Below are 24,985 nucleotides of genomic sequence, written 5' to 3'. Positions count from 1 at the left end.
TACACCAAATGCTAAGCTTGAACAAGTCCGTAATATCTCATGAAATCCTCCTGGATGACTAAGGCCTACTTCTTTGTTTTCTTAATTTTAAGACAGAATTTGTAGACAGGCTGTGAAAACTACTTCAGATTTTGGGTGGCTACACATTATTACAGCCCACAGAAGTCATTTTTGCTTCTTTTTAGAGATTTCCTAGGGAAAGATACTGTCTGTCAGACACAGCATTTCAAAATCAAAGTGAATTATTTTGCCCCATATACCACCAGTAAAAGGGCTAGATGCCAATATTTTCCTCTTCTATGATCACCTCACTAAAAATAAAACTATTTTTTAAGCTGATTAATAAAGCTAAGTGCTTTTTTCAAAAAGTATTAGATGTCCAATGAGACATACAAACATTGCTTGGCCACTGCTGTCAAGCTTTGTGCAAGTCAGGATTGGAAGTTATTAAATATATACTTTTCGGAGTAGAACTCTAACTTCTGTTTTTTCCAATAATGAAAACTTTCTAAGTACAAAAATATTAAGGGAATGCAATCTAAGTCATATGTGCAATGCACATTTCTTAAGAATTTTATTTCCCCCTTCAATTCCTTCCTTGCCTCCATAGTGCAAACACCTACATAAAAGGACAAGCATTTCAGAAGTTGTTTCTAGAAAGTAAAATAACCATAAACATTTTGGTCTTTCAAACATTTTAGAAGAAATTGATTTCTTTATACATGTTCACAGTTTTCCTCCTTGAAATCTCAGTTAGGAGAAAGCCCAATTAGGCTGCCTGTGCATTTCGGTGATGTTCACTGATGTGAGTAGTTCAAAGCAGCAGACTAGTGAGTACAGTCAGAGCTTGGCCAGGACAGAGCTTTAACTGAATGTGTGAACAGGGCAACTTAAAAAAAATTGCCCATACTTCCAAATTGGAGGTGGTTCAACAATTCTGTCAGCTGCCCCTTCGTATATTAATTTGTGGTTGAAAAGTGAGTGAAGTAAAAGCCTGTAAACAAGAACAGCTCTGTGCCAGACCATGAGATGCCATTAGCTCCTTGTCCAGGTTAGGCAGCAGCTCGTACTGTAGCAAATTAAGACAGAATTTACTCCCAGAACCTTCACAATATTCAGCAGAAGTTTATGAACATGATCTAGTCAAAAATTCTCAAACACTATCTCTATAGATAGATAGACGTAAGGTATTTGCAAACTTCTCTCAAAACACATTTTTCGGTGAGAAATGACTACATCTATCAGTGACAAACCCCTTCCAAAATTCAGAAGAGCATAAAACGTGTAAATCTTACAGCATCCTACCTCCACACGACGCTTTGCCAGGCTGTCGAGGGGAACATTACAATGTTGCTTAGCAGTATAGTCCCTCCCAAATGTGCACGCTCAGAGCCCCTGGTGACAAACCACCCCTGATCACTGGGTGCAGAAGGCAGACAGGCATTCCTACGCCATTTCTGTCGGAGTTTATCATTAAAGATGAAACAAAACTTTGTAAATTGGAATCAAGACTTGGCAGCACCAAGTCAATGGATTACACTCAGAAGATCATGACAAATAAAGTTTCAAAAACAAACTCATTAGATAAGCCTAAATTCCTGTACTTTCACTGCTGACAAATACCATGACAATATTCTGTATTGACAAGCAGGGAAATAGCCCATATCTCACTGCTTACGCCTTTATTCATCTGCTTCTGTCTATCTCAGAAGATCCTGAGGCATCACATTTCTTTAGTACATCTTCCCTTAATTCCCAATAGGGCTGATGGAAAGAAGATTTCTTAAAAAGCATAATTCCTTATATGTTTTTCTGAAAAACAAGGTCCTCTGACAGAAAATATACAGTCAGTTATGCAAAATAACAGAAAAGCTTGTTACTCATAAAATATTCTATTTTAAAAGTCCCTGGTAGCACCAGATTATCTCTTTGGTGAGGGAAGCTGAACTCACTACAATAGAAATGAAGAAGTGGGCAGAATAAGAAGCGTATGTTAAGATGCCAAAAAAAGGTACCTTTCTGAATATTAGTTTTCAGGATTTAACAACATGTAAAGACTAAATTAACATTTATGAACAAAAAACATCTAACCTTTCACAAATTAGTGAACTGTTTTGAAAGAGCATTCCAACTTCAGACAGAAATAGGTAACAAGGACTTTTTTAAAACAAGTGACAGATTTATAAAGCTAATTATCACAAGATGAAAGAAATTGAAAAGTGAAAGGAAGACACCCAACACAAACCGAGTCAGGCTGTCAAGCATTTACTCCATGTATAACATATATTGTACACAGAAATCTGTTCCACATTCGCTTGCAACAGCTGCTAGACTGAAACTTCCCATGCTGCTCAACTAAATTATTCAAAGCTTAACCTATACTCTTATTTTAAATTGCCCTGAAATCCAAGAGGACGTTTTGAGAGACAACCTAATGACAAGGACTAGTAGCCCAGGAAAGCACATTTAAGCAGCGCTGCGACGTTCTCAGGAAGACCAGACTGCCACACGTCATAACTGATAATTGTCAGTGTATGTCAGAAGCTCCACAAACTTCATGAAGATCAAATGCATTAAACTCTCTGCCTCACTTAACAGCTCTGACTCACAACAGGAGTGTGAATAACTGATTACAACTCTGAAGTCAAAGGAAACCTATATTTATAAGCTTGGTCCATGCACATTTAAAAACACAGGAGCAGAATTTAGAGATTAAATATTTCCAGGAACTTTAGGAATGAAAAAAGCATTGTTGTAATCTAGCAAAAATGCCAAGAACTTCTAGGATTATTTGGAAAAAGGAAAACAAAAAAGGAATTAAAAGGACTAAACCCTATCAATTACAGGTTTTTAAGCAATTAAGAGTTTATTAGACAAAGTTCTCTAATAGGCTTTAGAACAACTTAATATGAACAAAATATAATCATTTTATGTTCCCTAACGAAAGCCTAAACATTCATCATTAGGATGGGGGGGCTTGATGGGAAGGTCTATCTGTCCATCCCCTCCGGCCCCTCCTCATCGAAATACTTAGAGATCTCTTGACTACCCCTCTTACAGATCCTCCCACTAATCCCCGTAACTCGAGAGCCCCTGTGTTTGTTCTCTCTCCTTTCCTCCTGTGAGCAGCTAGATATGCCCCTACTGTTTTTGCTTCTCCAGCTATCCCTGATGGAGATACATAAAAACACACTAAAATAACTAACAGCATTCACACTGGACAAGCACGCAGCAGGTCAACGTGACAACGTTTCACAAGGAAGCAGGAAGTCAGCTTCAATCTCTGCTTTTATTTTAGCAAAATAAAGCAGCCTTTAATGATAGAGTTGAAAAGTAATTCTGAGAGCACAACACAGTAATATTCCCACGTACGTGGAGTTCCCAGCAACAGCCCTAAGGTGAACGTGGCCAAACATATCTCTGGATGAGTCTGTGGTGTTTATGTTCAGAGGTAACTTGTATACAGTCAAAGCCCGAGAGGCATGAGACAAGTACGGTGCTATTATGAAAACCCATACAACTTACTCTGAGGAACAGCTTATTTTGGTACCGTGCTTGGAAAACAGCACTTCCAGAGAGCTAATTAGTTGGGCAACAGTGCCAGACCGCAGCAGCTATTTGCTTCTGGAGCTGTAAGGCAGCAGGAGGACACCACCAGAAAGGTGCAATCCCCCATCACTCAGCAGGCTTGAGTTCCCTCTCCTCCTTTAACAGGAAACATTTGGTTTTCATTTTGTCCAAAACATACATCCTAGTAAGAAGGATGAAGAATAAAAGCACGACTGCTAGAAGAGCGAGATGCCACTGACAGACAGCTAATGATTCACGCGGAATCTAGATAACCTCACCATTCTCAAACAACAATTCTGGTGAGATAAGCTTGCTGATCACAGAATACTAACTAATATACTTTGCAACCTTAACTTGTCGGTCAAGGTTTGAATTTATTCTTCTGGGAAAAAAAATTCTCCAACGATACTTTTTTATTTAAGTGTTGGGATTTAACACCAGAAAAACTAACAAGAAACACTACTGAAAGAATGCAATCACTCACTAGAAGAAAGTCAAAAGTCAGAACCAGTTCTCTCTTGAACATGAAAATGCAGTGACCTTGAAATTAAGGAAATTTAATTTTGAATGGGGCTTTATCATTCTGCATAACCTGGTTTCTAATTCTAGATTAATGATACAGACTGAATTCATAAGGGACACTTACGTTCTCCATATACAATGTCACTTACACTGGCTCTGAGAAAAATGACAACCCCAGGAAAGTTCGGAATATGATCACCTCACTTTCATCAACTCATCTTCAGTGCTTTTAGTGCCTTCTGTGCTGCCCATCACAGTTAAAATTACTGCTTTGGTTTTAAATACTATTAGTAGCTGCCACCATCAACAACCGTTTGAACTCGGTATTTAAGCTTGAAACAAAACGTGGCGCTATTCTGCAGAAGTTGAGTCGAGATAAACTGTCTGCCTTGGAAGAAACTTTAGGGCGCTTTCTACAGCTGGAATCAACAAGCCTTGTTCTGCCAGGACCAACAATCCTGATTCTGCCCCAAACCACTAGAAGATTGAAGCGCAGCGAGTTTCTCCATCAGGAACGGCTTGCACTTCAACTTCTAGCTATGACACGAAGCAGCCAAAAACCTGTCACTCAAAAAAAACCACCAGCTACACACTCCATGTTCTATTTGAGGCTCCTATCAATCTTAAGTTAATTTTGAAGATATAGTGGTATGAGAGAAAATGAAAACAAAAAACTAGGTAGTGTATATGAAGTGGCAGGAAATGTTACAGCACTTGACTACTTCGAGAGATAAAAGAAAACTTGAATTATTTTCTTAACTTTTAAATGATCAAAAATACATATTAAAATACAGACCTAATCAAGGAGCTGCTGTAAGCCTGTTCTGCAAACCTGCTCAAGTCTCAAGAATATTCAATGTGGAACTGAAGTTCAATCCATTAGTGAGTACTGGAGATTTTCTCAGAACACAGAAGATTTTGGATTTTACAAAAAAACTTGAAAAATTAAACCAGCAAATTATATTTATATAGAATGCTGTGCACTCATACATTTTGTGTACCAAAAGGTATAAATATTGTAATTACCAGTTAGAATGAACTCAATAAATAACATAGAACCCTACAGAAAGAAATATTTTTATTACATCAGTTTTCCTGTTGATCACCTCCAGTAGGAAAAGATAAGAGAATGATCAAACACTAATACATGAAAACTATCACACCTTTTCCTCTAAATACAGAAACAATCAGGTTAAAAATTAGTAAAACTGATATGGGAAGACAGTGCCCATGCTCCATGTTCCAAATCTAGGCGATCACAGATTAACAAAGAAACCCCAGAGGTCAACTTCAGTTCTATTTAAACAAATAACTACTGCAAAGAAAATGTGGGATCATGGAAAACACAAATTTCTCCTACCTTGATATCTTTAAACAAGTTAAATCTCTAGTAAAAAGTGTCTTCTTCCATTCACTGAAAATCCTGAAAGACATAAAAAAAAATAGAATTTAGCAGCATCTTCTCAACACACTACAGTGTCCCATGCTGTCTAGCTGCACGCACAGAACTGAATCTCATCGCAGGAGTAAACTCAACTTTTTCCAGAGTATTATTGTATAAGTTATCAGACAGGCCCCACTCTATCATCACAGTTAAGAAGTTAATGTTCATGCTTTTAAGTCTCTGTTAATCAATACTAATTTCAGTCACTTAACTCTTCCCTCTCAGCACTTTTCAAATAGGAGAAGAAAAGCAGATAACATTTTCCTTTGATACACATCATACAGCACACTATTTAAAAGTTAGTATGTTACTTCCAAATATTTTCCTTCAGCCCAGCAAGCTTTCCTGCTAAAATCCTGCAACCTCCCTTCAGTGTTTTTTTTAAACCCAGTCCTTACATAAACACAACTCCCATGAAGGGATTCGACACTAAATCAAGAGTTTGGTACTTGGCCCTTTGCTCTGTCACCACACACTTATAAAAAGTTCATCAACAAAGAGCCCTGAAAAACATATCTTGCTATTTATTGAAAAAGACCAGAGCACCCCTTTTAGTACCAGCATGTGTGTTTATCTGTGCTGATGATATTGTGTTACAGGCTTTACCAATCTATTCTTTTAGAAATCTCATTTGAGAAACAGCAAATAGAAGGAAATACAGACACATCTCATTTGTCAAACAAAACAAAACAAAAATATCAAAGTAAATTGGGACCACCTTAAATTTACAAGTTTAAAGCAAAGCAGAATAATGCTCAGCCACTTCAGTCGGGTTTTTTTATTCTACTGCAAGAGGATACTGAAAAGGAATTGACAGCTTAACTTGTAATTCACACCGCCCTCCAGAACCTTAACTGAAACTTCTCAGATAGTCTTATATGAATAATTTTGTATATAAAACTGTAAGACATTCCATAAATTCATGAAGCGATCCTATCTTACTTCCCAGGGTTGCCAATTACCTCCCTGCTTTCAATTTTTCACTTCTGTGGAAAAATAACTAAAAAGCTAGTAACCAGATGATGCTCACCAGGATGGTGGCTGTTTCAATCAGCCAAGCAAGGAAAGCATGCAAATGCAGCTCTAACCCCACAGCACTAGGAGTGATTCTTGCCACAGCACAGAGGAAGGCTCTGATCTCTGCTTGGCTGATGCCTCCCTGGCTACCTGGCCTCTGCCGAGCTGCCACCAGCTCCTGCACAGCCGTGACCCGGACTCGCACCACCGGCTGCCTTGCGCCGCGCTGCAAGATGACGCCCCTTCTTCAAACTCCCCTGCTGGGTTCTGCAAACTTCTGCTTGCGCTCTAAATCATCCAACGGCCTGAGCTTTGCAGTCAGTAGGAACTACATTGTTAGAAAGACCCAGCTGAAAACTTCTGAATGAGCGTCCAACCACACAGAGCAAAAGACACAGTTATGGAACTTATTTTAACTGAGCCCGCATGGAGGCCAAGCCCAGACACGTTCAGATCAAGGAAGATTTTCATTAGGCCTTACTTCACAAAAAACCCTATATTCCTTAGATCCTAAAGAAACAGAAGAAGAAAGGATCTTAAAACATTTGTTTGGCATTCTTTACAATTCTTTTGTACTTGCAAACACCTCCAGTGAGTGAGTGAAGAGAGGTTTTTTCCTTTCAAAAGCAACGTTACAATTTTTGGAAAACTGAAAACAAGCACGCAGGTTTGGAATAACTAAAAATAACTCCTTATAAATGTTTCAGTTTGCTGCCATCTATCTTCTTAATAGATCTCTTTTAATATGATACCCTGTAAAACAAAGAGTAGAATACAGCGTATGCGGTGTAGGCTGTAGATGAGTGCTGACTACCCATAATTTGCTCAATAACTTTCCATCTGTATTCAGAGAGCACATTTGATGAATATGCTCTGCATTGAGCTTTTAAATAGCAGAGCTTTCATCTGCTCATATTATTACATTAGAAATCTTTATGTGAATGCAGCAGATATTAGTGGTTGTCAATAAAAACTGAATGTCATTAAAGTGCTTTTATTCTTTAAACGTCTTTAACCCTCTAATTATATTTGTAAATTCCGCTATTTAACTGTATGAAAGTTATAAATTCTGACATGTTGTATCACAACAAATATATTATATTTAGAGACTAATATACAAACAGTTTGTGGGGGGGAAAAATCAATTTTAGATTATTCCCTCTTGATTAAACACATAAATCACAGCTATGGTGTGTTTCAATCCGAAGCAACGTACAGTCAGGATTTCTCCAGATATTCTAAGAGTTTGGGGTTTTAAAACCTCTGTCCTGTGGTATGGCTGCAAGTAATAATGTATTTTTTTAAATTACTCCTTTTTTTTTTAAAAATTATTATATCAGCATAGTTTTTCCAAGCCAGTTCTCTTGGACTCGGCAGAAAGAGGGTAATAGTCCTACTTCTTTAACTCTTATTCATCGCCAAAACCAACACGTTTGCTCCCCACAAGCACAAGGTGGGGTAGTGGTGGCACAAGCAGTCACAAAACAACTGTCCAGCACTGCCCTACCACCCACAAAAAGTGGTTCGGTCTTCATGTTCATTCTGCCGTTGGCCATCAGTGAAGAAGCCAATCACTGTCAACGGAGATTTTTGCCCATAAAAGCCAGCTAGGAACAGCCAGCTGATGACTTCCAACTGCCATCCAAGTTTGCAAAACATTACCAAGGAATAGGAATATTCTTAAATTCCACAATGCCAAAACCAAAAATCTAAGCAATGCTTTTTGTCAACAGAATCAGGTAATTTATGTCAGGAACAACACAAACAGAAACAAGAAACACGGAGAATCTCACACAGCCCTTCTGTGATACAAAATGGCACAACAAAACGCCTCACCCACCAGTCCCATTCGCTGACATTGCATCCAACTGTTCACGTCTGTTCTTCTGAACGATCACCAGCCCAGCGCAGTATCGATTCACCTGTACATCTCCTATATTGTGTTTACTGTTCCAGTATACTCATCACTTTATTCAACTTCAGCCAGTGCAACAGAAATCATCCCCTTTAAATAGTTTTTGATAATTCTTTGCATATGGGACCTTTTCACAGATTCAGACAATTTCTGAATGAACACACCGTGGACAAAGCTCCTCAATCAGTAGTGAAAGGACATTATGTAATTTTCAAACGAAGAAAACAAAGAAGTGCTGGTAAAAGGTACAAGTTAGTAATAATGTCACAAAGCCAAGTAAACAAAAAGTTAAGAAATAGAAGAATTAAGGTTTAACATGCTCAGATGAGGTAAGTAATTCAGACACGAAGCAGTCAATCTGCAGCCTTGGAGTCCCAAATAATTTCTTGGTTATACATGTGTAGGTAATAACTGTACTGAATTCTTCTGTAGAAAAACGCGTTAAAAAACAACCAACGTGTAAAACTGCAAAGAGACGCACATTTCCCATACCTCTAACATCCTTCACATCTAGCTTCAAATGATTTCTTAAAAAGAAATTTTCTTATCTTCTGTCAAACATGTAAGTATAGGGCCACAAATTAAGCTCAGTTTCTAAATATCTACCCCCTAGTGCATGAACGCACCAAAAAAGGCACAAAATAAAAGCTGGCTAAATTGACTACCCTAAAGAAGGGCTCCTAGTTAAGTTACTGAAAGAGGTAAGAACAGTTTATGAAAAAAAAAAAAAATATCACAATATTGTCAACATTTTTATCTGACAGAATTAAGCACCCTCCCATTGTTCTAACCCAGAAGACAAGCACCTACAAAAGGAACGAACACTTTTGGGTACAGCAATACATGTTCCAGCTGCAATGTTCTCCTGTCAAACTAAAATCCATGACAGAAAGATGACTCAAAGCTTTAAGGTTTAAGAAACGAAAGAGAAAATCTGCCTTCCATAGAAACTTGACTACAGCTGTACAGAAATGATATGAAATGATACTAGGAGGTTTGAATTCACAGTAACGAGTTTGAGAAGTCTGTTGAGATGAATACCACCCGTTCTATAGATGAAAATATCCAACATCAGTACTGAGCAAACTTCCAATTAACAGGAGGAAATATAAGACTAGTTTTCTATTCATCCTAGAGCAAACAAAGCAATCTTTTTTCCCATAATCAAAGCAAGCAGACGTTGCATTTGAGCAGGTAAAAATTCACAGCAATTTTGCAAAGCTAATTGAATTTGAAGCCTCTAAACCAAATGTAGCATAGGTCACATGTACCCTGATCTCAACAGTTTAATTATATTTTCCCAGAGAAATTAACAACTTACTCATACTTTTATCAACAGAACATTAATACACAGACATTAAACACAATGACCATCTGTCTTTGAAAACCATACACTACATCAGCGATCAGAACATGCTGCTCAACCAGTTCTGCTGGAAAGAAAAAGCTCTGAGATGGTCTCATGAATAGGGATTTCCATCTTTAAATGAGGTTATTTTTCTAGTTTTGGCTGTCAGTTGCACCAGCTGGTATTCATCTGATAAATTGAGTAAGCTTGGATGGTATTCTAAAAATCAAATAAAAATCACAGTTTCAATTCTTTGTACATACATACATGTTGGAAACAAAATACATACTGACAAAAAACCAGTCTTAATTCTAGTTCTAACTCACATAAATTCACGTTTAAGCAAAATGTGTGTTTTAATGATGGCTATCATCTAACAAATCAAAGATCAGGAAAATGGCAATATTCTCTAAATTACAGTAATGTAAATATGGCTGGCCTAACTTTATTAGGGACTAATGTGGAAAACAAGTCTCATGTTTCTATCTTGACGAAGAGTTTGTCTTCTCAACTTATTCTCTGATTAAAAGTAAGATTTGAATCATGTTACCATACATAATTACTGTACTTACAGAGTTCATTACATAGGAATGTATACCATTGATAAATCAAGAATTCCACAAATAAAACCATACAACATAACACTTCAGTCCATAATTAGATACATCTTGGATGATTTTCAACAGTATTAAGCAAGCATCCACTCTACCATATTCTAAGTTGGCAACAGTTTCTTCATGATCATCACTCTAAATAACTATGGGAAAGCATCCAGACATCAATGGAATTATGGAAAAGAAAAAAAAAAACAAACCAGAAAATTGTCCATGCTTTAAATTAAGATTTTTCGATTCACCCCATGTGCCTTAAATAAAAAACAAAAACAAATCAAAACCAGCACCCCCCACAAAAAACCCACCACTCTGTGTGTTAATACAGATGATGTTTACATTCTACAACTCAGATTCCTGATTTTATATGGAAATTATGATGAGCTTCCATTTTATTTCCTGCTTAACAAACAAATGGTTCCAAGCTATTAATGGTGTATCCCATTTTTCAGCATCTTAATAACGTTTATCAAAATTTACAAACTTATCTACTAGCAGAGTGATTTGGGGGGCAGGAGCTCATCGTTTTGTTGTTACAATGACCAGTGCTACAAAGCTCTCACCTTTCTAATGCCTTCAGATGCTAATTACCATAACGTGTTTAATAACATTAAATACAACCTGTTTGTTACTCCCTCTGCTCTATCTACAGATTGGTCATTATTTATTAACTAGTTGTTTTGGGTACTGCACTCATAATACACATGCCAACACGACCATAAAATGATGGGTTATGTTAAGTATGCACCAAGAAAAAAATATCTTCCTTCCAGAGTAATTCAAGGTTAGGAGACTTATTGTAATTATCTGACATTTTAATAGATGTCAGCAAATAACTAGAAGAGGAGACTTAATGGCCCACAGATCCCACAGCAGTCATTTTGACCATCCCAGACCTATTCCAATCTTCCCAGTGCTGCTGAAAGCTTTGCCAGCGATTTCAGTAAGAACCAAACAAAAAATTCTGACAACGTTGCTCAAATGTATGCAATCTAACAAATTTAAGGATCAAATCACTGAAATGCCAAGAGTGTTATTTACAGCACAGCTTCATCCCAAGGACCATGTTTACATTCCTGTGTCCATACACCACCATCACGGCTAATGCTGCTTCAGACACTGCTGTAAGAAAGCAGCCCGAGAAGCAGCAAGGGCCAGCCAGTGCCTTCTGGAGATGGCTGCCAGAACAGACTTTGAGAGATTCCCTCCTCCCCCTGTTCTTTTTCTTTAAACTCCTGGTAGAACTGTGCTCAATTTTCACAAGTTTGCCTCACTTGACTTTTCTCTGGAGTGTGAAAAGGACACTTGCACAGGACCTCCTCTAGCAGGACAACTTCTGTTGCTCCTAACTTAATGCAGCACCTAACAGCTGCTGCTGTGTTATCTCAGAAGACTCCCGGATATTGAGGACACAAAATAACCACTCCAACTTTCACAACCAGCTCCTACAGAACAAACAAATTCCAAAGAAAGTCAGTGAAAGCCTTTTTTCTGCTCCTTCAGAAGCATGCAACCAGAACTTAAGTACTCAGAAACACAACTGTTCTTCCCAGCCTGTTTTCCCTTTTGTATCCCCATATACCCATGTGGAAATGGTGTGGAAAAATGCGAAGATGAAAACAATTACCAGGAGAGGGAAGCAAGTGCAGATGGGGGAAGAAACTGGAAAAATGAAACAGAGAGCGGGGGAGAAAAAGAATGGAATCTCTCAAGGAGAGACAGGGTGGAAGTGTCACAGAATATAAGAAAGACTGAAAAAAACACCAGGTAAGTGGTAAAAGTGAAAAATGAAGGCTAGAAGACAAGAAATACAAGTAATGATGACCAAAAAAAAGTTTCTGGAAAGAGAATCTAGGAAAAAAACTTGCAAGAAATAAAAGGGAAGTCAAAAGGTGCATTTGCACATGTCAGTGACTGCGTGTGACACCGAGACCTTCTCCTGCATCACACCCAGCAGAGGCAGCTGGTACCGGCGCCAGCTGACCTCCTCAGAGCTCTGTAACTCAGCACCCAAAGCTACGGAGAGAAGGAGCACGACGATGCTCTCGCTGCAGTGCACGTCCATGATGGCACTACCGACAGGTCCGTAACCACATGTGCTGTAAGCGGGTGACATGAAACGTGACAGTCAGGGAACACAGATAACTGCAGGCGGGGGGAGGGGGGGGAAATCACAGCAATAAAAACACTGAATGAGGCATTTTGGGTCTTGTTTTTTTAAAAGTATTACAAGTAGCTTGAATATTTTATTTGAATTCATTTGGTTTTATATTGCCAGAGGACAGAATTACCTACAGTCGAATGAAACAAAAGTAATATCCTACTGACAGTTTTCTTAGTGAAAAGTATGTGTTCCTATAAAAAGTCAATTACTCAAACATATTGCATAGTTAGATTTCTTTTTCAAACATTTCTTGTACTTGGTATAATCAATAATAGTAAGATTTAACATAAACAACTTGGGCTTTGGGTTAAAAACAAAAGAAGAAAGATGGAAAGAAAGAACAAACATACCTTATAAATTACAAAGGATTTTTCATGTGTGAAACCATACTTACATTAAAAAGAACAGCATTTTTTGTGTTATCTGCGAACACTACAGACCGTATCTTAAGATTCTCTGTGAAATACAGCAATGAAAAGGGGATTAAGTGATAATTTGTTTGACTTGGCTTTCATTTTTTTTCATAGCTGGCTAACTATATTCCATGCAGGAAAACTGTGACTTAGCAGAAGTGGATATTCCGCTTTTAGTCACTTCTTTAAACCTTACAACAAGGGAACACATATATGAATAAGTACTTGAAGCAAAGGGCATATTTATACACCTTTTATCTTTTATGAAGCATAAAAGTGATATTTAAAATAGGCCTGACTACTTAAGACAATGTGTTTAAACTACAAGCAGTTATAAATGAAGCCATTGTATGAGGACACTTGAAATTACAGCACATCGCATGCTTCAGAAGGGTTCAGTGTTGGATATACGAGCTCTGCTTCATGCTGTTCTTGTTAGCTAACAACTCAGAGGTTTCTGATTTCATCCTGCAATGGGCAGCGAAAATGTAGATATGAAGACTTACAGTTCTGGTATGAAGAACTGCAGTTCCTCAGCTTTATGCAAGTGAGAGCTGAAAGCCCAGCGGGGTAATTTTTTTTACCTGGAGAAACCAGGTAACTAAAGCAAACTGTTACGAGTCCATAAAGAACTCGAGCCACAAGGAACTAAACAGCAGCAGGCAGAAAATGGTCATAGCAAGAGTACCAAAGTGAGCTGGGTACTTCCCAAACTCCAGACTTAGTTACTTTTGATGTGACTCCTGAAATCTACTGCATTACGATGGCTGGAAAAGCCAGCTGAGAACACCGAGTATCCTCCTAACTTCTCCCAATTGCAAAATAAAACACGTTCGCTCACAGGAGCCATTGCCTTTGGCTCAGGTGTACCTAAGTCACTTCCCAAGACTGGTACAGAAGCATTTGAAAAACCTGACCTGAAATCTGTTTGCTCTCCTCAGAGTGTATCTCATGTCCCTTCTACCTGCTCTTCTGCTTGGTCCATTCATTGTGTTTCAGAGAGCCAAGTAAAGATGAGTGGTGGTGACACTACGGTACGGGTGCTTTTCTGAGTCTCTAGTACTGGAATGCTTGGGGACACTCTTCTCTTTCATTTTGGGAAAGGAAATGCTCTATCCATGACTCATGGATAGAGTCAAGAGAGTATCAAAAGTATGTATCAAAGCTTAACGATAATGCAGCAGAGCTGAACACAGCAGTATTGGTTTGATTTTTACAAGTTGTTTTAGACAAGTTGTTCACTCCCTCATTTAGCTTTAGTAAAACTTCAGCACTGAAGGGTGAGATTTCTTCAAAGTTGCATAACTATAAAAACAATTTGATTTTTTAGCTACTATCTATAGTCTGTCATATGGAGGAAATCTAAATGCCTTCTGGAGACAGAGAGAGACAGGATGTATGTTTTTCCCTAAGTTAGGAATGTAAATGAATGCAACTGCCATGTATAATCTAGAACAATTTATGTCATCATTCATTGAGGCAAATCCCAAGTCCCACCCATTTCTAAATGAAAACCCTTGTCATTAGAGTGTGCACAACCAAGGAAACCAGGAAGAAAGAGCAAAAATAACTGGCTTGCTCTCCTTCTGAATCCTATCAGTATCTGAATACTTCTCAAACAACGGAAAAGATCAGTCAAGAAATAATACATATCTACTCAAACTTGTTTTCTCTCTAAAGCCATGAGGTAGATTTGCTGGTGAGAGCAGGGAGGCCTAAGCCTTACTACCCTCAGCTACGCCTCCTTTCTGCTGTGGCACCATCACTACTCACAACACTACCCTGGCAGTAAGTACCTGGAAGGAGGATCAGAATAGAAGCGTTATCAGGGGTCCGAAGCTTCTCTTTGTAGAGAAGTTTCTGTATGGGGATATATTCCACAGCAGCACTTGCATACTATATCCATATATATACACACCCCTCTCATACATACACTCCACTTCCACCCATACTCTTACTCCAGAGTTGGAAGAATTTAAGGCCTGAGGAATCCCCTCCTCCCTCTCGGGATACATTCCCACTTCTTTTGTTTTAGGCCTAAAAAGCAGCATATTCTCACCCTCACTGCAGCGCAACAAAGCCACAGTCTCTGATTCACCTTTATTACACTCTGGAACAATGTCTATTAAGAAAGAATGGTCTGAAATTTCCTCAGGCAAGTTCTGCAGGAAAACATTTCTGACATCAAGATGTGTTACAGAAAAGACAGTAATCTCTAGTGTTGTATTATCATCCGTATCAGGAAGCCTTTTTTCTTTAACAAGAATGATCTGAAAAAGAAAAATAGTTTAACATTCACTGCGTTGTAGCTAGATTGGATTATCTTAAATCTAAATTGGGTATGAATATCACATTTTCCAAAGTTTATTGCTTTTAAAGCAGAATAATGCAAACGATACTGCAGAAACCTCTTAAGATCAGTCTTACCACAAGTCCAAAAAAAGGCATATTTCCTCAACTACCACAGAAAGCTCTTTTATGTTGTATAAACACATACAAGGGAAGGGAAGGAGGAAGAACTCTGCTGTTGGCTTTTGGAAGCTTGCTATTAAAGCAATATTCATTATCCCGATTGCCCAGTTATGTGATATGTTCACATTAGCCTTTAAAGATCACAAGACCCATGAACAAATCTCTGATTAACCCACAAGTGAAGCAACTCACTGGCTCAGTAACACCTCCCAGGAATGCAGCCACATCAAGAAGATGGACATGTATATGGAACAATCCAAAAAAACTGCCAGGACTGTACTTTTGGCAGTGACTTACAAGGGCATATTGCAAATGAGGATTTAAGGGTGTATGCAGAAGTGTTCCAAGAGATGCACATGGTATTTGCTTGCATTTCACTGGAAATTTGCACTTAATTTACTCTTTTCCATGTAGCTGTTCCTAAAAGGCATCTCTTTCCCCTACTAGATAGTTCCTGTCTACTCAAGCACTCCTCTTCTGCAGACGTCCTTCCATACCTTTGATCATCCTTGTTGCCCCGCTCCGAATCATCTGCAGCTCTAAAGTATCTTCTAGAAAATGAGCAGACCAAACCTCACAGTCTTTAAGACGTGGCCATTCCACAAATCTCTAAAATGGCTCTGTGATGCTTTGCTTTATTCACTATTCCTTCCCTATTAATCCCTAAGACTTCAAATTAAGATTTTTGTTTCTTTGTTTTGATTTTTAAAGCTGCTGAGCACTGAGATGATGTTTTCACAGCTCTACTAGTCATTAGCCCGAGGTTTCTCTACTGAGCGGTAACAGTCAGTGCAGAACCATCATTTTCTATGATAACTTGGATTTGTTTTTCCTGCACATGCAACACTTGCATTTATCTACCTTGTATTTCATTGACTGTTATTAAACATAAATATGCCCTTCAGTCAATCCTTGCTTTTACTGCACTGTCTGTATCACTGGCGACACTGATTACGTCCAGCCTACTTTGTGTTTGAGTCCATTAATTAGCACGGATCCTCACTACAAGGTGTAGTGCAGAATTCTACAGGTGATTTACTTCTACCCTCATTTTTAATCTTAACTCGTAATTCTCCATGACAGGACTCACTCTCTCATGCCACACCTGCTCAGTTTTCTAAAATGTCTTCAGTGAAAAACTTTGGACAAAACTCTTCTGAAAAGCCAAGTGGGTTATATCAACCGGATCCTCTCTTCCATGATTTGCTGGCCCCTTCAGCAGAACTTCATGCAGTCCCTAAAGCAGGAATTGCTCCTACAAAAGCCATGGCAACTCTTCCTGTATTTATCCAGCTGTCGTCTAAGCATGAAGTGTGACTGCATGTAGCACGAAGTAATACACAAACGGGAAGGCAGTACAATGCAACCCCCATCTTTCTAAGCCAACAAGCCAGACAAACAGTTTGCATTTGCTAACTTCCAGTTTCCCCGGAAGAAACTGGTAAAAACCAAAAGAATTTCTTTTAAGGCTTTTAACACTTGACTACGAAAAGCCAAAAAAACCTGTTATCCACCCAGCGTCCCGTCCACAGAATCCGCTGTCCTAATGGCTGCTCACAGTGATTGCGCTTGCAGAATTCAAGCAAAGCAATGGAAGCATTATGACTTAGCTAATTAAAACTGATATTTTGGCCCCCTTAACATTACAATAATGTAGGTCTTCATTTAAAAAAAAAAAATCAGTTAAGAAGTTTAAAACCTTAACTCCATCAGGAGACATTCAGATACTCACATTGAGCTCCTTCACTTATCCTCATCAACACTATTTGACCCTGGTAAATACACTATATTCTCTCCTTCAGACCTAAAACAAGTAAGGTACTCCTTGCTTACACAGTGTGTAGCTTTGGTGGTGCCTGCCATGCCTCATACACTACCTGAGGTAGAAAAATCAAAAAGCAAGCCTTGAGGGACAACATACTGCTCTCGGCACTGCCAGTGCCACATGGAAATCAAATCACAGAATGGTTTGGGTTGGAAAGGACCTTAATGCCCATCCAGTCCCACCCCCCTGCCACGGGCAGGGACACCTTCCACTAGTCCAGGTTGCCCAAAGCCCTGTCCAACCTGGCCTTGAACCCTTCCAGGAAGGGGGCAGACACAGCTTCTCTGGGCAACCTGTGCCAGGGCCTCACCACCCTCACAGGGAAGAATTTCTTCCTTAGATCTACCCTGAATTTGCCCTCTTGCAGTTTAAAACTGTTACCCCTTGTCCTATCCCTAACCCCCTGATCAAGAGTCCCTCCCCCCTTTCCTGTAGCCCCTTTAAGTCCTGGGAGGCCGCTCTAAGGTCTCCCCGGAGCCTTCTCTCCTCCAGCTGAACCCCCCCAACTCTCTCAGCCTGTCCTCACAGGGGGGTGCTCCAGCCCCCCGAGTATCTTCGTGGCCTCCTCTGGCCCCGCTCGAGCAGGTCCGTGTCCTTCTGATGTTGGTGCCCCCAAGAGCTGGACCCAGCACTGCAGGGGGGTCTCCCGAGAGCAGAGCAGAGAGGGAGAATCCCCCCCTCGCCCTGCTGCCCACACTGCTCTGGGTGCAGCCCAGCACACGGCGGCTTTCTGGGCTGCCAGCGCACATTGCTGGCTCACGTCATTTTTCCATCCACCAACACCCCCAAGTCCTTCTCCTTGGGGCTGCTCTCATCTACTCCTCGCCCAGCCTGGATTTGTGCTTGGGATAGGTTCTCACACGTCACAGATGGGTGTGCGAGAGATTTTTTTTTTTTTCCAAAGGAAAACCAACAAAAATGTAATTCTTTCACACCAAGTTTCACTTAAAACGCAAATGCAGAATTTTTCTAAATCAAGCAAGCATGTCATTGAAAGTCCCGCAAAATAACTGAAAAGGCATAAAAGTAACTCTTATGAAAATTTCTTGCTTTTATTTATTTATAAGATCAAGTCATTTTAGATTAACCAAACCACTGAGCCACTACAATATACCTCCATAATAACTGATACATATCTCAGAAATTCCTTTAAGGTGAAACCATTAAAGTAATAAGGCAAAACACAGGAAAACTGCCAACTAAGAAATAATTTCTCTCCTCTATAAAGTCCAGGCAGTTAAGATTATCATAAATAAAGCTCGCAGAAAGAAAAATCTTCCTTCTCCCAGTTAGCTTATTCTGCAGAGCCGATAGCACCGTGTTTGCATTTGGTTTTCCGGGTATAGTGAATCCATTTCCTCAGCTGTTCTCGCAGCCCCTTATAGGAGATACTCACACAGCAACAATAACAGAAAAAAGAAGAGAAAAAAGGAAATCTCAACTGGGTCAACACTGAACCTAAAATTACATTTTCAGTGTCAAGCTGAGGTATCCTCCCGTTAGAAGGTCTCTCCACTCACGAGTGACATTCGTATAATAATTACTTTTCATACACTAATACATATAGGCACAAGTAGTAAGGTTTCACTGTAGCGCCTGTGCTCAGCTTTGAAGAAAAACATGTATCACTTCACTTACATCAGAATAAAGAGGCTTCCTGAAACATACTTCATATTTATAGGTGAAAGACAAAATGGCTGAAACATCAACATTTCCAAAGTCCAAAATGCTGCTAAGGCATGGACCAAAAGATATTCCTAAATACCAATTTAGGACAGTCAGGACATACATAAGGACTGTCTAAATACCAATTTTAGACAGTCCTTATGCAAATATCTAGTTCCCCTGGAAGTTCAGAGTAATTCCAGTTGACTGGTTGGAGGGGTTGGGTTTTGTTTTAAATTCAGTAAAGAAGCTACTTATTAAAAATAAAAATTACCACCGTTCTATCATAGCTATCCCTAGCAAGGAAAAAATGCACAACATATATTAAATAACACACCAGGTAACTAATCATTTTAAAAAGTAGAATTATTCTAAAAACTAGAATTTAAAGTTGTAAGAGCATTCAATCTACTTCTATGTGTAACTACTGGCTAGTTGAGAAAAAAAAGTTAGTAGGAATTTGGAATTGGTAACTGGTATTCCATTTTTAATGATGGTACATACCCACACACAAAAAAAAGCTTAATTTACTTTTGGAACAATATTCTACCATTTTGAGTTTTTTCTCTGCAATTTAATTGTTTAACTGTCATGGGTAACATACTTTTAGATTAACATTTATTTTTTTTTAAGGAAAAACAAGTAATATGGGAGGACAATTTAAATAACTTTCCTCAACAACAGCATCTGAATCTGCTGCATTATGGTCCCTACTTCTCTCTTTTCCTTTTTAATTGTTCTTCCTCTCCAAGTCTCTGCTTTAATCCTCCACTACAGGTAGTCAGCAGTTCCCTTTGGAGCCCATATCAAGACTATTCAAGCTATCAAACAGGCTAAATGTTTTCAACAAGTTTTTGTTTTCCCCCAAATATATCTAAGCCTGTCTTTGGGAAGCCCATAGAAAGGACAATGCAAAATTTAACAGGACAAGCATGAAACCACAGCCACACCGAAATACAACCGGTGCAAAGACACACAATGATGTCAAACACCACCATTCTGATCTCCTGTGCCCTACAAGTCAGCTCTTTTAAATGACAGTGAAATACCATAAAGAATAATATTTCAGATGTAAAATTATAATGGTTTCTGTAACTTCCAATTCTGATCACATCTTCCCTTTCTCATGCTGAAGACTAATAGAGACATGTGAATGAAGTACTTCCTGGGAACTGCACTATGTAAAATTGGTTAAGTTTCCATGAAACTTTATCTGGTTAAAATACAAGAGCACAGCACCATTCTGTCCACTTAGACGACCCTCCATCCAAACTCATCCCTGCAGACATAATCTGTGTAAGAAAAGCAACATTTTAAATGGCTTTAAAAGGTTCTAATGCAATGCACTGTGAGCTTTAAAAAACATTTCTCTTTCACGCTGAGAATATCTTTTCTTCAGATTCAACCAGCTCGCTTGTTTCAGAAATACTACTGCCAGAGAATATAACAAATTCTTTGCACTCTCTGTTTTTAAAGGTGCAATTAAATGTTGCCACTTTCTCTTTACATATAATGCGAACCGTTATCTGGCATAACTAACTGTATGAAACCATTTCCATCCATCTGCAGCTGCAGTCTGTCATCACATTAGTACATGAATCCTACCCAAATCCTAGAATACACATTGTTAATGTTGAATATCATCTTTAAAAGAGTAATACAAGACACTTGATGTTCCAGACATGCATAAAATAAGCCTGGAAATAGCCCAGCTTTGCGTACACTAAGATGCAGATATTTCATTAGCAGCACAGTACATTCGATTACCTGGAACAGTACAGGGATGGAGGCAACAAAACTTTATAGGAGATGAGTATTATCTCCCTGGCTAAAGACAAATAAGTTTTTCTTTTATCCAACAGCTCTGACCACAGCACCAAAACCAATAGAAAAAAGAACTTTTGAATTATTTCTGCTTGTGTCAAATTTGTGTAGACTGGGTTCACAAGCTATACCCAGAGGTATACTTTCCCTACATAGTTTTGAATAACGTATCAAAATGCAAAAAATACAGATTCAGTGTTAGTTCTGGGTCATTTGACTAGGGAATTAGATCCATAACTTGAAATCCTTCTAGAAAGGGATTACTACTACAAAATTACTATTATATGACTCTATTGCATCAATTAATAAATAAGATCTGTCAGCAGGTTCAGAAAAACTTTCTTCAGAGGTTGTTTCTGCTACAAACTCCACGTGCTTTAAGCGCTCATACTATACTTGTCAGTAAAGTTGAACACCTAGCTTAATTTATGTAAGCAAAATTAAAATAACTACACCACTGAAGTAATTAAAACAGAGGAAGATAAGGAATGAATTTCAATACTATTAGCAATACCCCTTCCTTCTAATTCTTAATTATATTTGTATAAAAATATTTGTGTCAGGGTACTTTTTATTAGTTTATTCTAAAATATCTGTAGAAGACTCAGACAGCAATTAGACGGATTAATGTCTACTACTGAAGAGTAATTTACTACACTCCATGCTGCCATCTAGGAAGTGCTATTTAATCCTCTCTAAATGTGCCCTTGTTACATTTTTCTAAGTCTACAGTGAAATATAAATTATGGCTGTAAATACGTACACATATATACACATATAAAATTTTAAACAAAGTGAGTAGATCAATTTGCTAGAAAAAGGGAAGTCATGTGAAATTCTGTATTAAAGTTTGCAATCAACCTAGTCACCGAGTCCCAATATCTTAACACCGATATACATAAACAATATGGTAAATTCAGAACAACTCGGAAAAAAAAAAATACAGTCAAGAAGATTTACCAGGTTCTAAATACTGAGCTAATAATTACATATGTGAAAATCCACTGAAAATCCACTGAAAAGATGCTGCTTGAAGCAAAATGTGACATACAGAATCTTTACTACCAGGATGTCTACAGAAATAACGCTGCTTCACATTCTAGTTCAATCTCAAGCTTGTCTACCTTGCAGATGAACGAAACGCATCTGTAATATCTGCCAATATTCATCTGAAATAAATACATGAACATATTCCTTACAAGTCTTTGAAATACTCAGTCCTAGCAGCATAAAACCAGACCTACTCCCCCACGTACATAATGCTGATATAAATGTTTATTAAAATAATGTTTAGAATATTTTTCCTCACATTTCTTTGAATATTAAAATAATTATTTTCAAAATTTTTAATCCAAGCTGTCACAAAAGGCTAATATATATGCATTCAAGGAGAAAAAGCAGCTGCACACTCATTCACCTTTGGACAACCAGTCACCCTAAGTGCAATTATCTGTTCTATTCAGAAGGATGTTGACTGCCATTTGTAGTAGCACAGGTATAAATGTGTCAAAATCCTGTCTGACTTTTAAACCACTCAACCAAGTCAGTCTTAATCCTCAGATAAGCTTTTGTTATCTCTAACCTCTTCATTATGAGATTGGTAGCCTTTTTCAAGCAAGCTTTTCAAAATACATTACTACTAAGTTCAGCACTTTCCAGTTACTCTTCCCACCAGTCCATCTGCATACTTATTTACATGCAATTATCTATTCAGGAAGCACATTTACAAATTCAGAAACATCTTACTGCCATTCTGTTTCTCAATTTAATCTTCACTAATTTAGTTCTCCTCCAATAATTTATTTTCACATCTTCCTTCATCCTCAGGATTCATAAGATAGTTTTGAGAAACATAAAAACCTGGTATTTACAGATTTACACCTACACTAGTAACTCACAGCAAGGGAGAAGCAAATAACACCGCTCTTATGTACAGGCAACACACTGACCACTCAGCACACGCAGATCCAGGGTCACCACGACGCAGACTGTACCTCATGAGGCAGGGTTACCAAGGGACACTGGAAAAAGATGGAGTTGCCATCCTAGAAAAAGATTTCCTTTCAGCCGACTGAAAGACATGGAGCAGAAGTCAGAGCTCCCAGGAGACAGTTCCCCTTGGAAGGGGGATGCCAACCAGACATCCTTCTGGAAGATTGGAGCTGTTGCAGCTAACAGTATGAAAGACAATCAGCACAGATTTGCTGAGGCCAAAGATGTTTTGCAACGTGATACTGCAAATAGCAAACACACTGCTCGCGGCCTCCCAATCCCGTACACCAGCAAAGACTGGTGCCCCTCTGGAGGAAGAATGATTTCCCATACACTTACTAATTGTCTCAAGACCAGGCAGAGACACTTTCTCATGGATGCTATTGCCTCTTTTTTAATGATCTAAAAGCTTACAGCAACCTTTCCACATCGATGGAAAAGAGAAGTGGGAAGGTGTGTCTGTGTGTGTGATCATTTACTCAAATCCTTCTCATTACTAATGAGAAGTATCATAAAAATTGCCTAAGCAGGGAAAGGTGGGGGGCTTAATTTCATACAAAAGGTTTCATTTCAGAAGATTTCACCACATGTGAACAGAAATCAATGGTGTTTGTGAACCGGGTCCTACTCAAGCCTTTGCTAAAACCAGCACACAGCTCATGCTAAACTCGAGGGACGAGAGATCAATTTCTGGCCCTGCTACTCAAACCCAACAACGCTGCAAAGATAAAACAACAGCAGGATGAGAAGGGGGAGGGAGGAGGAAGCGGAAGAGCACAAATAAAGGAAGGAAAATCAACCTGATGTTCCTATAATGAGTAATATGCAAAAGCTCACCATCTGATATCTATACCAGAGGTAAACACAACCCTAGTAGAAAAACAAACAAAACACATTTGAAAAAATATCAGCTTTTCTCTCTAGCTTTCTTACAATATTTCCAGAGTGTTTCACATTTTTGCCTACAGTATTTCTAAACATTATTTAGTAAAACCCTGCGAGCAAGCTGCATACAGATAAAAGCAATTTCCTAAAGGAAAACACTGAATTCACAGAGGTATACAAATAACACAATGTGAAACCTGGAGACTTCTTTCTTTATCTAAAAAGCAACTAACTATAAATATTGAATCTTTCAATCAAACTAGGCACATCAAACATGTAAACACTGATTAGTATTTTAAGTGGTTTCTTACTTGGAAGATTATCATAAACTTAAATTTCACTAAGTATTTATACTTCAATAACCATTTCCTATTTGTGTTTTATTAAAAAAAAAAAAATCAGGTCAACTCCCAATAGCACAAGCACTTCAGATGCAACAACTCTTAACACCAGGAACAAACATGAAGGAATGTAAACTCAGTCTTTACAAGAGAGAGCACTGACACACAGAGCTTTCTACTGGGCTCTTTCTAGTTGTATTTTAATGATGTGTTACAGAGCATCTTAAAAATACAAAAAAAAAATCCTCCTACATAACAATTACGCTGTTCCTTTGAATTATCCGAAATAATTCCAGACTGAGACTGAACTTTCCTTCCTACACAGGCACTCCAGAAAACTTGAAAACGATGTTATTTGCCTTAATGTACACAAGCACCTACTACATCAAACTAAAAGCTATTTCTCCCCAAACACAACGAAGATTTGTCCAAGATTATTTTACATATAACATTATATGTTACTGTGGGCTTATTTTTTAAACTCTTCTGAGCTTGGTCTGGCCACATCTGTTATTCCATACACTGAAGTGTTGCAGCCAGACTCTGTGCCCTTGCACACAGTCAGAAAAGGCTGCAGAATGTATTCCCTCTGATGTTGTTTATGAAATACAGGATATTCTTTTGGATTACTTTAATCAATGCTTCATATTAGTAAATTATAGCTTTAGCATTTATAAGCATTTTTATGGGTCAAAGCGCCCAAATAAACTGTTGTAAATCAGTTTCGTTAGAAGAAGAAAATGGACACAAGTGAACAAATTTCAGCTCGCTTTTCCATTTTATGCTGGTGTCACAACATAATAAAAATTTTCAGAAAACTGAAACCATTTGAAGGTTCAGCCCAGGTTTGGGAAATCCTGCAAACAAAACCAGCCTTGACAGTCAGGAAACAAATACTTTGTTGCAGCCATAGCTTTATCAGCCATAGTTTCAAGGTAATTTGGGGTTTGTTTCTTGTAGAAAACTCAACAGTCACT

General features: G+C 38.4%; 1 protein-coding gene across 7 annotated transcripts in view; it reads right to left on the bottom strand.

Annotated features, from left to right (window-relative positions):
* Positions 1–24,985, bottom strand: part of TANC2 (tetratricopeptide repeat, ankyrin repeat and coiled-coil containing 2) — a 290,476-nt gene that overhangs the window by 221,461 nt on the left and 44,030 nt on the right. For all 7 annotated transcript variants that reach the window (XM_074891795.1, XM_074891797.1, XM_074891798.1 and 4 more), the window contains one exon: positions 5,453–5,515. The gene's annotated coding sequence lies outside the window, so the exon portion shown is untranslated. The remainder of the gene's footprint in view (positions 1–5,452; positions 5,516–24,985) is intronic.

This window comes from Strix uralensis, chromosome 22, assembly GCF_047716275.1.
Source record: "Strix uralensis isolate ZFMK-TIS-50842 chromosome 22, bStrUra1, whole genome shotgun sequence".
Classification (NCBI taxonomy): Eukaryota; Metazoa; Chordata; class Aves; order Strigiformes; family Strigidae; genus Strix; species Strix uralensis.
This window is presented reverse-complemented; position numbering and strand designations above follow the sequence as displayed.